Consider the following 16,032-nt stretch of genomic DNA (forward strand, 5'->3'; position numbering starts at 1 on the left):
ACTCACTTTGTAGACCAGGCTGGCCTCGAACTCAGAAATCCGCCTGCCTCTGCCTCCCCAGTGCTGGGATTAAAGGCGTGCGCCACCACGCCCGGCTTCTCATTTTCAATAAGAGGGATAAAATCTGGAAATGAAATGTCAGATGCATGAGCTAGTACCACTATGCCAATCAACAGCAGACTGACAGCATATTACCAAAGTGCTAAAACAGTGAGTTATGTTGCACCAACCTAAAGAGAATTCTAGAAAAGTAAGCTCTGTGGCCCCACCCTTGGATGAACCTATGTACAAAGACCACATTTTAATCATCTTTACATCCCTTCCCCATGGTTAGAGCATTTCTGGAGCAAGACAGGCACTTGGGAAGTCTTGAATAAATGCTAGTTGGCTGAAAGAATGAATGAAAGATTGGGTGAGTACACAGAGCCATACATGTTTCCTTTATCATGTATACATGTCTCTGTATACATGCATACAAATGCTACAAATCCTGGATGAGGAAGTATGTAGGTATTATATAACAGAATAATCTTGAGTGATATGTCAAGTTCCAAGTATACCTAAATAGAACTAAGACAAGCTTCCATGTGCCAAGAGAAAGAAAGTGAGTTCCCTGTTACTACACTTACCACCTATATATTTTGCAAGGCTTCCAGAATTCTCCTGAACACCAATGGTGGTCCTAGAAAGAATACGTAAGACCTAAAAGTGCTGCCCAATTGCTGTATGTGCTAAGGAAAATGGTGATGATCAGAGATGCCCAACTTGGGGTTCGTGGGGTTTATAATGATCCAAAGGAGACCTCCTGGGCCTGAACTCCCAAAATAACATGTGAACATATGCATACATATGTGTGTGTTCACTTATTATTATTTTTATTATTATTATTATTACTATTATTATTATTTGGTCCTATAAGCATCCTTCAAGATCTAGAGATGGCAATTTTAAGAGTTTCTACAGCCAGAAAGCATCTGGCATAAGAACTGGTGGCCACTATCATGCTATGTGAAAAAGCTAACAAAATCTTTAGATGGTGGTTTGCTTACCCCCAAATACTTATCTCTGGTCCTCTGAAGGCCAAGAAGTTACAAGGCATGGAGAACGAGGCTAGCTCCTCTCTTTTCATTATCCTCTACTGCCACTGTCCTTAACGTCTTGTTCTGATTTTTTTCTCTCAACTTTTAATTATTTTCAAATATTTTTCGTATGGATGCTTTGCCTGCATGTATATGTGTAGCTGGTGGCCAAGGAGGTCCAAAGAGGATGTGGGATCACCTGGAGCTGAAGTTACAGATGGTTGTGAGACACGATATGGGGAGCTGGGAATCAAAGCCAGGTCCTCTGGAAGAGCAGCTGTAGTAACAATTGTAGTATTTTGGTTTCTTTTAAAAACACAGAAATATTATGAGTGAGTTTGTTTTAATCCCAGGTGTGGGATTTGGGGCTGCTTCAGATTGTCCTCAACTGCTGACTATGATTTGCCTGGTGCTCTAGCAAAGGCATGGTTTTGCTAGCTGCAGAGAGTTTCTGCAATTGTATGATGTTTGGAATTCTGGGAACTTTTCAGAGGGTATATAAATGCAAGAACCCAAAGAGACAGACTTGGTTGTTGGTGGTTGTTCAAGGAGATTGGTGGCAATCAGTTAGTAGTCCTGCTTGAAGAAGAAACAAAAGGAATGAAATTAGATTCAGAGATCTCTATATCTCTCTTTCCCCTCTATCCTTCTTTCTCTCCTATCTAGTGATGGGGGTAGAACCAGAGAGATAAAGGGTGGGGAGAAACCCACAAAGTAGCAAAGACTAGCTATAAGCAGCCAATGCTCTTAACTGCTAATCCATCTGTCTTCTCTTGCTCTACTTTCAATTGCAATAGCTGGATACCAGAGACTAATTTATAAAGAATAAACATTTACTTGACCCAGGGTTCTGAAGGCTAAGGAATTCATAATCAGGTACCTGTGTCTGGAGGTCGTCCTCACTGGCAGGAAATGTAAGCACAGTCCTAAGTGGCACAGAGCATCACAGGGCAAAACAGAAGCCATCTTCTTATGGCATTAATGCTTCATCCTTAACATCTCCTTAGCCTTAATCACCTCCATGACACCACTGCCATGACCATACTTCCCACGCCACTCCACCACTACCAGCTACCAGTAAGATCAAGTTTCCAACTTCCATTTGGAAAGACCCTTGCTGTATAGCCCAGGATGACCTCAAACTCTTAAATCCTCCTGCCTCAGTCCCCAGAGTGCTGGAATGACAAGTATACACCAATGTAGCTGGTGAGTATTTAACTTCTTAACATCTCAAAGTGAGATAAATGTTTAACAGAAATGTTGTTAGAGGCATTCAAGTCATGAGAATTGTTCATGCTCAAAAAACACCAAGGTACCAAAGCACTATGCCAAGATACAAGTAGTTCATTGGAGCTACATGGCAGGGACGTCCTAAAGGAACCTAAAAAAGGACCTGATTTGTTCTTACCTCTAAGTCTCTGCAGTGCACACCACCAAATCCCCAGGAGCACAGTAACAAGCACACCAGACTCAGGATTTGCAGTTGGGCCAGGGGTCACCTGGACTCAGTCCAAATAGTCTGGAGGGCAACCCCAGCCTTCTTCTTCCTCAAAAGGTTGGCTCTTGAGGATTGCCTTCCTCCTCTCCTAAATAGCTGGAGCTATTAAACCTTCCCCAGCGTTTCATTAGCTCAGATCCATCAAGCAGAACCAGGGAAGCAGGAAAAAGGAAAGCAGAAAGGAGGGGCTGAACACCTACCACTAGGAAGATACTGGGAGTCCAGCACATCCTAGAGGGAAGGGACAGGAATGTGACTCAGAGAAGAAAAGTAGGGCTGATCCGCAGGAATGCATTGTACCCTTCCATTGCCCCATCCCACCAACCAAAAGCCAACCATGCCTCCAAGGTCTTTCTTCAAACTGTATCCTATAGGTTTTCTCAGCTTTCCCCCTTTGGTTATTATGTTCAGATCTTAGAGGTGCCTGAACTTTTCCTCGCACATAACCAAGGCCAAGGCCTCTCAGTGGACAACCTAAATGCCAGCCACATGTTCATAGTACAAGGGGACTTTAAAAGCCTCATCTGAGCCCCAGGTTGCTTACAGTACCTACTTTCTGATTCTGTTCTTGGGTTGCCAGCACATCTAGACACAGCTATGAGGCTCTGCTCATCAAACACTCACTACCCACACAATAGCTCTAGGGGACCAGCTATTTTCTGCCTGACAGTCCTGGTTCCTCTAGTTTTATTTCCATCCATGACCATAAACACTCCTAGCATTTGAACACCTTTGCATTGGTTCAACATGTACCAAGCATCCTCTGTAAATACCTGGTACATGTGTCTAAAAACAGGCCAGGGCCCCAAGAAAGACCTCCTAAATCAAAATGTCCACATTTGCTCTTAGCCAAAAGGTGGAGAAGCTGTCTAAATTACAATTTGCAACTGAAATGATCATTTTTCTCTGTCAATAGTTCTCAAGTTTTTGTTCTCAGAAACCCTTGCACCGTCAAAAATTACTTGGAAAAAGTGTGGTACATGCCTGTAATTTCTATAAAATGGATATTCATTAATATAAGTAACATTTAATAAAATAACTGTATTTTCAACAATTCAATTGAGAGTAATAGTATTCTACATTTTCCACTCTTTGGTGTCTGTCTTTATGAGGAGGTGTGTGTGTTGTATTTTATATGTGATATATGTATGTATATTTTATTATACATGTTAATATATATATGTATATATTCATTTTGGGGAAGGCACACAGGACACAGGTGACATAGAGCTACTTTTCAGGAGTCATTTCTCTCCCTCCATCTTTTTTTGAGGCAGAGTCTCTCTTGTTTCTATTGCATTGTGTGCTCCAGGCTAGCTAGCTCCCAGCTAATTCTATCTCTGCCTCCCATCTCAGCCCAGAAGTACCGGAATTACAAATGCACACCACCAAGATCAGCTTTTTACAATAGTCCTAGCGACTGAACTCAAGTCATTAGGCTTGCTGAGCATTCACCTCAACCCACTGGGCCAGCTGCCTCCTTGGGCCCACAACAGATATGTTAATGTTTAATGTTTTAATTGTTTTAACATTTTGATGATTGTTTTAGATGTCCCAGGTTAGACTCTGTGGGCCACCAAACAAAACGGAAAGGCATGACCAGTGGAAAAGAAGGGGGTTTGATGGGTGGGAGGGAGATAAAAGAGGGTAGGAGGTGAGAGGAACCAGAATGTATTATGTCTATGTGAAATTGTCAAGGAAGTCATTAATTTTAAAAATCTTTTCTCATTGGACATTTGATAGAATGTTCCACATGTGACATAATCTTTAGAGAGAACAGAGCCATACGGGCTGTAGAAACTGAGGCACCCTTTCCTCCTGCCAAGTCTCAGTTCTGCAATGGTCTCAGCAGCAAATAGACAGTTCCCACTTTAACCAAAACTCATAGCATTACAACAGTTTACAGAGGCCCTATCTTCCATCATTTTTTAACTGAAAAAATTACAATGGCAGAATTGAATAGATGTTTGTATCTGCCCCTGAATTCAATCTCTTACTATCTATTCTTTTGTGGCTGAAATGTAGAAGAAAAATCCAGCTAGTTTCAGAGCTATGTGACTGGAAAAGAGAGGGCCTCACTGACCCCCAGGACTCCTTGGACAGTACTTTGAGAATCAGTGATCTGGATGGTTAACAAGTCCCCAAGTGATTCTTATCATGAGAATGGGGTGTGAACACAGCATTAGTTCAGCCCCATTTGTCTTGAGCTCAGCTGCAGCCTGTTCTGGATCAGAACTCTGGTCTCTGAGGATGAGCCTCCCTCACGTCTCACAGAGAACAGGAGCCATCCAATGGTAGTTTCTTATCAATCATTATTTGTGTGTGTGGGGGGGTTAATTTTGGTTTTATTTTTCTTTAATTAAAATTGTAATTGCATTGTGATAAAATATACATAGCAAAATCTGCCATCTTGACCATTTTAATATTATATACACTATAACATTAATTATACTTTCAGTATTGTGCAACTGGTACCATGATACTTCCAAAAGCTTTTCATCACCCCAAGCAAAAACTCTGAAACCATTAAGCAATATCTCCTCACTACCCCCTTCTTCAAGCCAGCCCTTGGTAACCCCTAATCTACTTTCTGTCTCTATGGATTTTTTTCACTCTGGATATTTCATATAAATTGAATTTTACAATATGCAGTCTTTCATGAGTGGCTACTTCTCTGTAGCGCAATTCTGAAGGCACACCCATTTTGTAGTATGTATCGACAGTACACTCCTTTTTATGCTTGAATAGTATTCCTTTCTAAGAGTGTACCACACTTTACCAGTTGCTAGGGACATAAGTTAGTTTCTACTTTTTTTCATATGGCAAACAATGCTGCTATAAATATCTATATACAAGTGTGTGGGAATGGTTTCATTCTTTTGGGTATATACCTCATCATGGTCAGCTCCAAGAGGAACAGCTTTGTTTAAAAGACTGCTCCATTTTGCATTTATACTAATAATATACAAGAGTTCCAGTTCTTTCTTTTATTTTCTTTCACCCCCTAGGATACTTTTTGAAACAAGGTCTCACTATATAGCACAGGCTGGCCTTGAACTCACAGTCCTCCTGCCTCACCCTTTTGAGTGCTAGGATTCCAGGCTTAAGCCAGCACACCCTGCTGACTTCTAACATCTCTATGGCCACTTGTTTCCCATCTTTCTCACAGTCATACTAGTGAGAAAGTTTGTGAACTAGTATCTCATTATGACATTTTGAATTAGTACTAGTTTTAATTGACAAACTATAATTGCATATATTTATAAGTTATAATGTGATAATTTGATGTGTGTATAATGCCAAATGATTAACTAAGACTCATTAACATATTAATCGCCACACTTGGGTTTTTGTTTTTTTGTTTGTTTGTTTGGGTTTGGTTTGGGGGGGGGGTGTTCTTTTGGTTTCTCGAGGCAGAGTTTCTCTGTGTAGCCCTGGCTGTCCTGGAACTCACTCTGTAGACCAGGCTGGCCTCAAACTCAGAAATCCACCTGCCTCTGCCTCCCCAGTGCTGGGATTAAAGGCGTGCGCCACCACTGCCCGGCTCAGCCACACTTGTTTTGTAGTGAGACTTAACATATAATGTTGTTTTGATTGTCTTTGGGTCTATTCATTATTTTATGTGGATCAGTGTTTACCTGCATGTAGGTATGTATATCACATGTGTGTGCCTGATGTCTGAGGAAATCACAGATGACATCTGATATCCTAGAACTGGAGTCATGGATGATTCTGAGCCACCATGTGAGTGCTGGAAAGCCAACCCAGGTTTTCTGCAAGAGCAATGAGTGCTCTTAACTGCTGAGCCATCTCTCGAGCCCCAAGCCTTGTCCTGAAATACATATTACTGTTCATGATCATCTCCCTACTATATCATAGATTTCAAAAAGTCAACTGGAATGTTTCTATCCTTGCATCAATTCCCCATACTCCACCCCAGATTCCTGATAACTCTTTTCACCTTGAAGCTTGATTTTCTTCTGAGATGGTACAAATAAGCAAAAACAGATGGTAGGCCGGGCATGGTGGCGCATGCCTTTAATCCCAGCACTTGGGAGGCAGAGGCAGTTGGATTTCTGAGTTCGAGGCCAGCCTGGTCTACAGAGAGAGTTCAAGGTCAGCCAGGGCTAAAACCTGTGTGTGCACATACATCTGGGTGCCAGGGGTTGACTTTGGATGGCTTCTTCAGACACTCTCCATCTTATTTTTTTGAGTCAGTATCTATCACAAAACCTCTACACACCAATTAGGCAAGGGTGAGTGGCAAAAGAACCCCTATCTCTGTCTCTCCAGTATTGGGATTACTGGTGGGGCAGCCTTTTATTTTTTTAATGTGGGTGCTAGAGATACAAACTTAGTTTTCATGTTTGCACTGATATCTAAGTCATTCCAGCCAATCCACCTCACTTGTATTGGTATAGAGTCTGGGGCCTAAGGGAGACAGTCTGTTTCATAGCCATTGTATGCTGGCCAGATACGTTAGTATTTGCATTCCCTGATAATTATTGATCCTCAGCTCAGCATTTTCTAATACCTTCTGGTCTTCTGAGATGCTGCTGTCCATCTGGTCAACCCTTTCCCCCTTGTTGCTTCATTTTGTTTGGCAATGCCAGAAAGGGAACCCAAAGCCTTGTGCTATATAATAGCCAATCATTTTGTCCCTGAGCTATTCCCTCTCCCACTTTGCTCGTGGCTTAATTGAATTGTTTATTTTACTCCCGTTGAGTTGTTTGCGTTCCTTTCATGTTTTGCATATTAACCTTTTAGCAGAAAAATTGTTTGCAAATGTTTTCTCTTACTCCATATGGTACTATTCTCTCTTTCTTCGTTTCTCCTGTCCTTTCTTCATTGTTCCCTACTTTCTTTTCTTTTCTTTCATTTTTTTTAAAACAGTCTCAATCAGCTCAAGCTGGTCTTGAACTAACTTTATAGTCGAGGATGATCTTCAACTCCTATTGACTTTTTTAGTTTTCAAAGGGACAAACCTCACCATGACATACCTGATCCAATTGCTGGGATACGAGTTCCCCCTTTCTTTTTCTCTCTTTTCCCTTTGGATCCTATGCTTTCTGGATCATATCCAAAGAACCCTTTCCCAGTTCAATATGAAATATTTCTTTTATATTTTCCTGTACTAATTTTACAGTTTCAAGTCATATATTTAAATTTTTAATCCACTTTGAGTTGATTTTGCAGATGGTGTGAACTAAAGATCAGATTTCATTCTTTTGCATTTGGATATGCAATTTCTCCAACATCGTTTATTGACAGGATTACCCTTTCTCCAACATGTATTCTTGGCACCTTTTTAAAAAACAAATTAAGCATCAATCCGTGAATTTATTCCTGGCCTTTCAAATCCTGTTCCAGTGGTCAATGAGTCTGTTTTTATGCCAGTACAATGCTGTTTCTATTATAATTGCCTTATAATCTTGAAATCAAGGAGTGTTATGTCTCCAACTGTTCTTTTTGTCAAAATTGTTTTGGCTTCAGGGAATAGAGATGTAGTTCAGCAGTACAGCATTTGCCTAGCATTAGCAAGGCACTGGGTTTCATCCCTCGTACTTTTATCTATCTATCTATCCATCTATCTATCATTTATCATCTATCATTCTATCCATCTATCATACCTACCTACCTGCCATCAACCTATCTCTGTCATTTAAATTTTTTGTGGTTTTATACACATCTGAGGATTTCTTTTACTCTTTTTATAAAAAGGCATTTTTTCCTAGCACTTGGGAGGCAGAAACAGGACAATCTCTGTGAGTCTGAGGCCAGCCTGGTCTATATACATAGTTCCAGGACAAACAGGACTACACAATGAGACCATATCTCAAAAAAAAAAAAAAAGTAGAAGTGGAATTTTGGTAGGAATTCTATTGCATATATAGATCACTTTGAGTAATTGGGCAGCTTAACAGTATTAATTCTTCCAGTCCATGGGCATAGAGTATATGTACATTTATTTGTACTTTCCTCATTTTTCATCAATGATTTAAACATGATCACATTTAAGTACATTTCATTTCTGTTACTTGTAGAATTGTCTTCTGAGGCCTTTTTCTAGATTGCTATTAGTATATAGAATTGTTACTGGGTTTTATATGGTTTTCAAAGACAAGGTTTCACTATGTAGTCCATGCTGGGCTCTCTTTGTGACCCTCTTACCTATGTCTCCGATGCTTGGATTGCAAGTGTGTGCCACCCCCACGCCGCTTTTGGAGCATTTTAAAGTGGCTTTTGTCTTTTGTTATTTATGTAGTCTTGGTTTTTGAGACAAGGTCTCATTATGTAGGCTGGCTGGCCTTGATCTCACAATTCTGTGGCCTCAGCCTCCAGAGAAGTAGGTGTAAACCTGTCTCCTATTCATGTAAATCAAGTATTAGCTATATAATTTGTAAACATTTTCTCCCATTCTTCAGTTTCTCTCTCCCCCTCCCCCTCTCTCTCTTCGTTCCTCTCTTTCCTATCTCCTCTCTTTCCTATCATTCACTTCCTTCTCTCCCCACCCCATGTCAGATTCAAGGCTTTGCACTTACCAGCAAACACTCTACCACAGAGCTAAATCCCCAACACCATCACATTCTTGATAGTGTCATTTTTGGAGGTGAAGCTTGAAACAGAATCTCACAACATAGCACAGGCTGTCCTGGAACTCACTATGTATGCCTGGATAGCCTCAGATTTGTGTCAATCTTCCTGTCATGTCCACTCAAGTATTAGGTTTACAGGTGTGAGCCATAATGCTTGCCCTGAGCAATGTTATGTAGTGCATAGAAGTTTTAATTTTAATGAACTTCAGTTCATTTTTCTTCTCTTTATGGCTTGTATTTTTGATATCATATATAAGACACTGTAACTTAACCCAAGGTCTTCTAGCTTTATGGTTTTATATCTTATTGTCTTAGTTAGGATTTTACTGCTGTGAACAGTCACCATGATCAAGGCACGTCTTACAAAGGGCAACATTTAATTGGGAGCAGGAGCATGGTAGCATCCAGGCAGGTATGTTGAAGAAGGAGCTGAGAGTTCCACATCTTCATCTGAAGGCTGCTAGTGGAAGACTGACTTCCAGGAAGATAGGATGAGGGTCTTAGAGGCCATGCCCACAGTGTCACACCTACTCCAACAAGGCTACACTTCCTAATATTGCCACTCTCTGGGCCAAGCATATACAAACCATCATACTTATATACAGATCATTGATCATTTGGAGTAGATTTTTGTATATAGTGTGAGGTAGAGAAGCAACTTCATTGTTTTGTATGTGTGTATGTGTATATCCACATTCTGCAGCATGTGTTGAAAAACTTCTCCTGTTGATTAGCAATGGCATCCTTATAGACAAGATGATGAGAACTCAGTTGTAGAGCATTTGCCTAGCATGCCTAAGATTATTCACATGCTCCCCAGCAACACACACAAAAATCAGTGGACCAGGGACTAGACTCCACTTCCTGCTCTTGTATACATGCAAGTAAAACACCCATATACATACCATACAAATAAATCTTTTAAGAATTCAATGGACCAAAGATATACACACGTGAGAGTGTAAAAATAATTGTATCTTTGCTCTCACACATGATTGCCATAGATACTTTCCCTTTTCCTGTTTGTTTAGTTATTTAGTTTTAGAGCTGAGTATCACCGTTTTGTTAGGGGTTGTATTCATGTGTATACAAAGGTGTGCTTGTGTGGGGGACACATGGAGGTCAGAGGCTAACCTTGAGCATCATTCTTTGCTTTTTAAAATTAATCATTTTATTCATTTACATTTCTAATTATATCCCCCTTCTCGGTTACCCCTCCACAACCCCCCAATCCTATCCTCCCTCTCCTCCTTCCCCTTTGTTTCTAAGAGTGTGCTCCTCCACCTACTCACCCACTCCAGCCTCACCCCTCTAGCATCCCCCTACACTGGGGCATCAAGCTTCCACAGGACCAAGGGGTTCCTCTCCCATTGATGTCAGATAAGGCAGCCCTCTGCTACATATGTATCTGCAGCCATGGATCTCTCTATGTATACTTTTTGGTTGGTGGTTTAGACCCTGGGAGCTCTGGGGTGGTCCAGTTAGTTGCTATAGTTCTTCCTATGGGGTTATAACCCCCTTCAGGTCCTTCAGCCTTCCCCTAGCTCTTCCATTCGGGTCTCCAGGCTCAGTCTGATGGTTGGGTGTGAGTATTGGCATCGGTGTTGGCCAGGTGCTGGTAGAAACTCTCAGGGAACAGCCATACCAGGCTCCTGTCATCAAGCACTTCTTAGCATCAGCAATAGTGTCTGAGTTTGGTGTCTGCAGATGGGAAGGATCCTTAGGTGGGGCAGTCTCTGGATGGCCTTTCCTCCAGTCTCTGTTCCATTTTTCTTTGTCCCTGTTTTTCCTTTGGACAGGAACATTTCTGGGTTTAAAATGTTGAGCTGTGTGGGTGGCTTCATCTGAAGACTGTTGTCTATCTACTGGAGGTGGTCTCTACAGGTTCTAACTCCCCTTTGTTTCATATTCGGCTAAAGTCATCGCCATGGGGTCCTGGCAATGACTTTAGCTGAAATACTTGGCACTAAAGAAGTAAAGTGAATGGAACTCAGGTTGCTAATCAGCTGACTTTAAGATGTAGAAGTGGGTTCTAGTTTGTCTCCATGGGTCTGTATACCTTTCATTTGTTTGTTTTAGTCGTAACAAAAATCTCACCACATTCATTGTCACCTGATAACAATAAGAGCCACCAAAATCATATGAATAAATGTTTCAGACTTTGCTAACAACAGAAGAAACCTTAAAGGAAAACAAAATAACAAACAAACAAACAAACACCACTGTATTACCTTCTCAACCTCTGGCATCCTTGATCATTCCTAGTTGGAAACTCTTTGTAGCAGAGTAATAACGTCCCCTTGCTGCACTATCTGACCCCATTGTTTGACTTTGTTTTAGAGTGGTTCTCTTCTGCATCATTTAGTTACGAGGCTCAAGGACCCATCAAAACCAATAATCTACCCTACCCCTCTGTCCACATATTAACTGGCTCTTAGAGCCATAGCTAAATGTGAGGTATATTTTTGCAAGTTTCTGAAGATGAGGTTGATTCTATTCCAACACCTCTGGTCCTTCTGAGGTGGAAGTCACAATGGCCATACAAAGGAGCAACTGCCTTGTTTATTTTGGGGGTGGGACCTGGAACTTGCCAATTAGGTTAGGCTGATTGGCAAAGGAGCTCCAAGGATTCACCTGGCTTCACTTCCCCTGAACTGGTAAGAGTGCCCCACTGTCCCTGGCTTATTATTTAAGTACTATACATTGCTTGCAATAATGAACAAGAAGACAAGGACTAAGTAGATAGCTCAGCTGGTAAAGTACTTGCCCTGAAAGAAAGGAGATTTGAGTTCAGTCTCCAAATACCATATAGAACAGCCAGGTGGGTGGGCATAGGCCTTTCATCATAGTACTTAGGAGGCAGAGGAAGGAGGATCAGGCCAGCTATGACCACATAGTGATGCCCTGTCTCAAAAGAAAAAAAATTAAAATGTTACTACAAAGCCATGTGTGATGGCCTATTCCTATAATCCTACACCAAAGAGGCTAGGCAGGAGGATTGGCATCTTTGAGGCTAGCTTGAGCTACATAGAGAGTTCCTGCAGACCTGACCAACATAGTATAACCTTGTCTAAAAAAAAATTGAAACTTAAAAATGAGATCCATGAATATATTGAATGACACTGGATTGTCCCAGGAAAATTTAAAGGGGAAGCAAAAGAAAATTGTGTTGCACTATGATTTTACTCCTGTCCCTATACCATACATGCAAACATGAATAGGAAAAAAAGAATAGTGATAAGTAGGACAAAGGTTAGAGGTTGTCTGCAACAAATCCGTATCTTCTGTATTTGTCTGCATCTATGTTCCAGTGCCTTTATGATTATTTGAACCCATGTAGAATAGCTAGGCTACCCACCTCCATCTCAGTCAATTGATTAGCACCCGTCGTCCCATTCATAGCCTGAGTTCTTTTGCCTTGTAAAGTACCATATTTGTGCACTGTAGAGCCCCCATGCTGCCTGTAACACCATTTAATTATACATGCTACATTGTGGCAAGTATTGGCTTAAGTAGGGGCTGTGATCTTTTGTGCATACAGTCTGCCATTTTTTAGAAGCCTATTTTGAGTTCTGTTCTTTGCTGCCTGCGTTTGTTTTACTGACTCCCTTGTTCTTTTTTTTTTTTCCACTTCTTTTTTTAAATTATTTTCTTCATTTACTTTTCAAATGTTATCCCTATACCATCCCCTCGCCCTGTTCCCCAACCCACTCACTCCTGCTTCCTGGCCCTGGCATTTCCCTGTACTGGGGCACCCTTGTTCTTAATCTCTCCATGTTCCTATTCTAGATGCCACTCTGGCTGTCTTTGGGGTGTCAGGATGGAATCTGGGGGCCCGGCATATGCTAGACCTCTGCTCTGCCGCTCTGCAGTTGAAGCTCTCTACTTACCTGTTTTCTTAATTTAGGTTTTTGAGGAAGGCTGTCTCTGTGTACCCCTGACTGTCCTGGAACTCAGAGATCCACCAACCTCTGCCTCCCAAGTGCTGGGATTAAAGGTATGTGCCACCACTGCCCAGCAATTTATTTGAAGTTTTATTAATTTTTGCATTTGTGTGGGTCTATTTTGAGGTTCTCTCTTTTGTTTCACAGAACCAGCCAGTGGTCTTTTATGAATGTCTTTTATTTGTTTACACTAACTTGAGCTGAATTTTTATTCCTTGTAACTGAAAGAAATCAGCCAGAAGAGAGTAACTTGGAAGCCACCCAACATGAGGACTGGGAACCAAACCCAGATCCTCTGTGAGAGCAATGTGTGCTCTTACTTAACTTTCGAGCCATCTCTCCAGCCTGGTCTGTTCAGTTTTGGAACTGAGTCTTGTTCTGTAGCCAGGCTGGTCTTGGAACTCGTGATTATCCTGTTTCAGCCTACTCTCTACTGTGAACACAGGTCTCTCACAAGAGCGATCTTTATCAGGTAGAACCATGAATAACCAATTTGTTCAGAATACTTGACCCTTCTCAAATGGTGACTAATGGAGTTCATGAGGAAGTATTAAACGTAGGCAGGAAGATTACTTAAACCCAGGAGCTCCAGGCTAGCTTGGGCAACTTACTAAGAGCTCTGTCTAAAACAATGAGTTGTGACACGTGGAAACATTTTACTCTTCCTCTTGGCTTTTATAGACACCTGTTTTGATCAAGGAGGGAAATGAAGGAAGAAAAGCAGCACACTCCCCAGGGGCTGCCTGCAGAGGACCCTAGGGGACCTTGGAAACACCCCTAGGGAGGGAGAATCTAATTTGTTTCAGATAAAAGATCAAAGGTAAAGGGCTGTGAACAGAGTTGGTAGTGCCAGGAAGCCTGTCTTCCTCAGCCACAAAGTTAGCCATGCACTCTGAAGCCTGCCTTAGTTATCGTGACTCGGTGTATAGGATTCTATTATTTTAAACCTAGTTCCTCACCTGTAAAACAAGAAATGCAAAAAGCAACAGAACAATGCCCGTGATGTTCAAAGCATTCAGTAAAGCCTGCTTGCTGTGTGAGAGAAGATTCTGAGGCGTGACATGATGGAAGACCTGGGTGAGGGTAGCATATTAAAATTGTTTTGCAGTCTAAGTTCTTGCCAAATATGTAAGCTATCCATGGTCATTACAGCACAGGCCTACAAGAATAATGCTACTTATTATATGTGGGACACCCGTCTCGCCAGCAAGAAAGACACCACAATAGGATCCTTCTGCACACGTTTATTGGGAGAGCATTGACTGTGTAGGCGAAAGACCCCGAGCCCTGGGCCTCTCACTCTTATATACTATCAGTTCCCATTCACTCACAGCAGGCCACGCCACCTCACCAGGCACGCAGCTTCAGCTAATCAGGACAGCAGGGGCATATCTCCACCAAAATGGCTTCGCCAGTAACCTGGTACACCTGCACAGCTCTCACGATGTTTGTAGTTAATATGAGGAAGTCAGGTGCAAGTCATACGACTTAGCTGCAGTCCCTGGCGCCTTTGGGACTGCCGCCACACCTGCTCCCCACAATTATAATTTTTTTTTTTTTAGATTTAGTTAATAAGTAGAATATTTCACCTGCATGAAACATGTGCCTGGTGCCCACAAGGATCAGAAGATGTTGGATCACGTGGAACTAGAGTTCCAGATGATTGTGAACCACCATATGGGTGCTGGGAATGTAACCCCAGTCCTCTTAACCGCTGAGCCAAATCTGTAGCCCAATAGAAATTTTTCTTAACATAGTCTGTATTTGTCCCTGGAACTACATCAACATTTCTGAAGTACTTTGCTACAGAAACCTGCCTGGCCTGAAAGGCTGAGTGTCTCCATCCTGGGCACCCAGCACAGAGATGCACAAAGCTCTCAGATCCTATCAGTTTAGCCCATGCTAAGCGTGATGAAAGAAAAACCTTTTAAACAAATTAAGTATCCCTCTGAAACTAAATCCTGAGGCCAGTGGGCTGGATGCCAAATTAAAGGCTTAGGGGATCTGCCTGGTGTCTTCCCCCTTCATGCTGTGTATTGTTTGCCGTTTACACCCCTGCCCCTTCATTCTGGTTCACGTATTGTCCCACTACCCAAGAGTAGTGCTCATTTGAAATGTTAGTTCAGTAAAAATTACTCTGAAAATGCACCTGATAGTCTTGATAGACTGAAGAAAAAAAATAGAACCAAGTGGAGTTAAGTGTAGTAAACACATCTGAAGGGAATCAGAAAAGAACTGCAATGGGAAAAAGACAGGTGTGGCGGGTGCCACATTCCCTCCTTTTTTCTGTTTTCCTGCTTGTAAAGGGAGAGACTGGCTTACTATCCTTCCATCCAGTCTGCTTCCATTCTAAGAGAAGGCCTCTTGTGGAGGAACACGGTGTGGAGAGAGAAAGATGTAAAACCTGGAGGCCCACACTTGGTTTCAGCTTAGCACATCCAGGAGCAAGAGGCGAGAAAAGAGGTGAGAAGCGAGGGTGGGAAATCTACAAATGGAATAGATTGTTTCCTTCGATGAGTAGGATCCACTCCACGCAGCACTACTTCACTAAAGCCTTGGAAGCCCAAGCTCTCCCAGCTGTGTTGTTGCAAACCTAAGAGCTGAGGGATGAACTAGCAAGACCTCTGGTGGATCTACAGCACAGTTCCCCGCCTCCTTTTCCTAAGTTTGGTTTTGTTTTCATTGAAATTTATTCAGCATGCTCAACACAAGCTTTTACCTGCTTTCCTGCTGGCATGCCGGGACAAGCATCTACAGAAAAAAAAAAAAAATCACTATTTCATTCTATTAGCTTCTTGTTTGTTGCACGATCAGACTATGAACCTACACCTCAAAAGAAGGTGCATGCTGTTAATATCAATGCAAACATTGCCTCCAATTCACTGTAAACGTTATCCAGACGGGATCGCCATATG

The sequence above is a fragment of the Mus caroli genome, chromosome X, assembly GCF_900094665.2.
Source record: "Mus caroli chromosome X, CAROLI_EIJ_v1.1, whole genome shotgun sequence".
Lineage (NCBI taxonomy): Eukaryota > Metazoa > Chordata > Mammalia > Rodentia > Muridae > Mus > Mus caroli.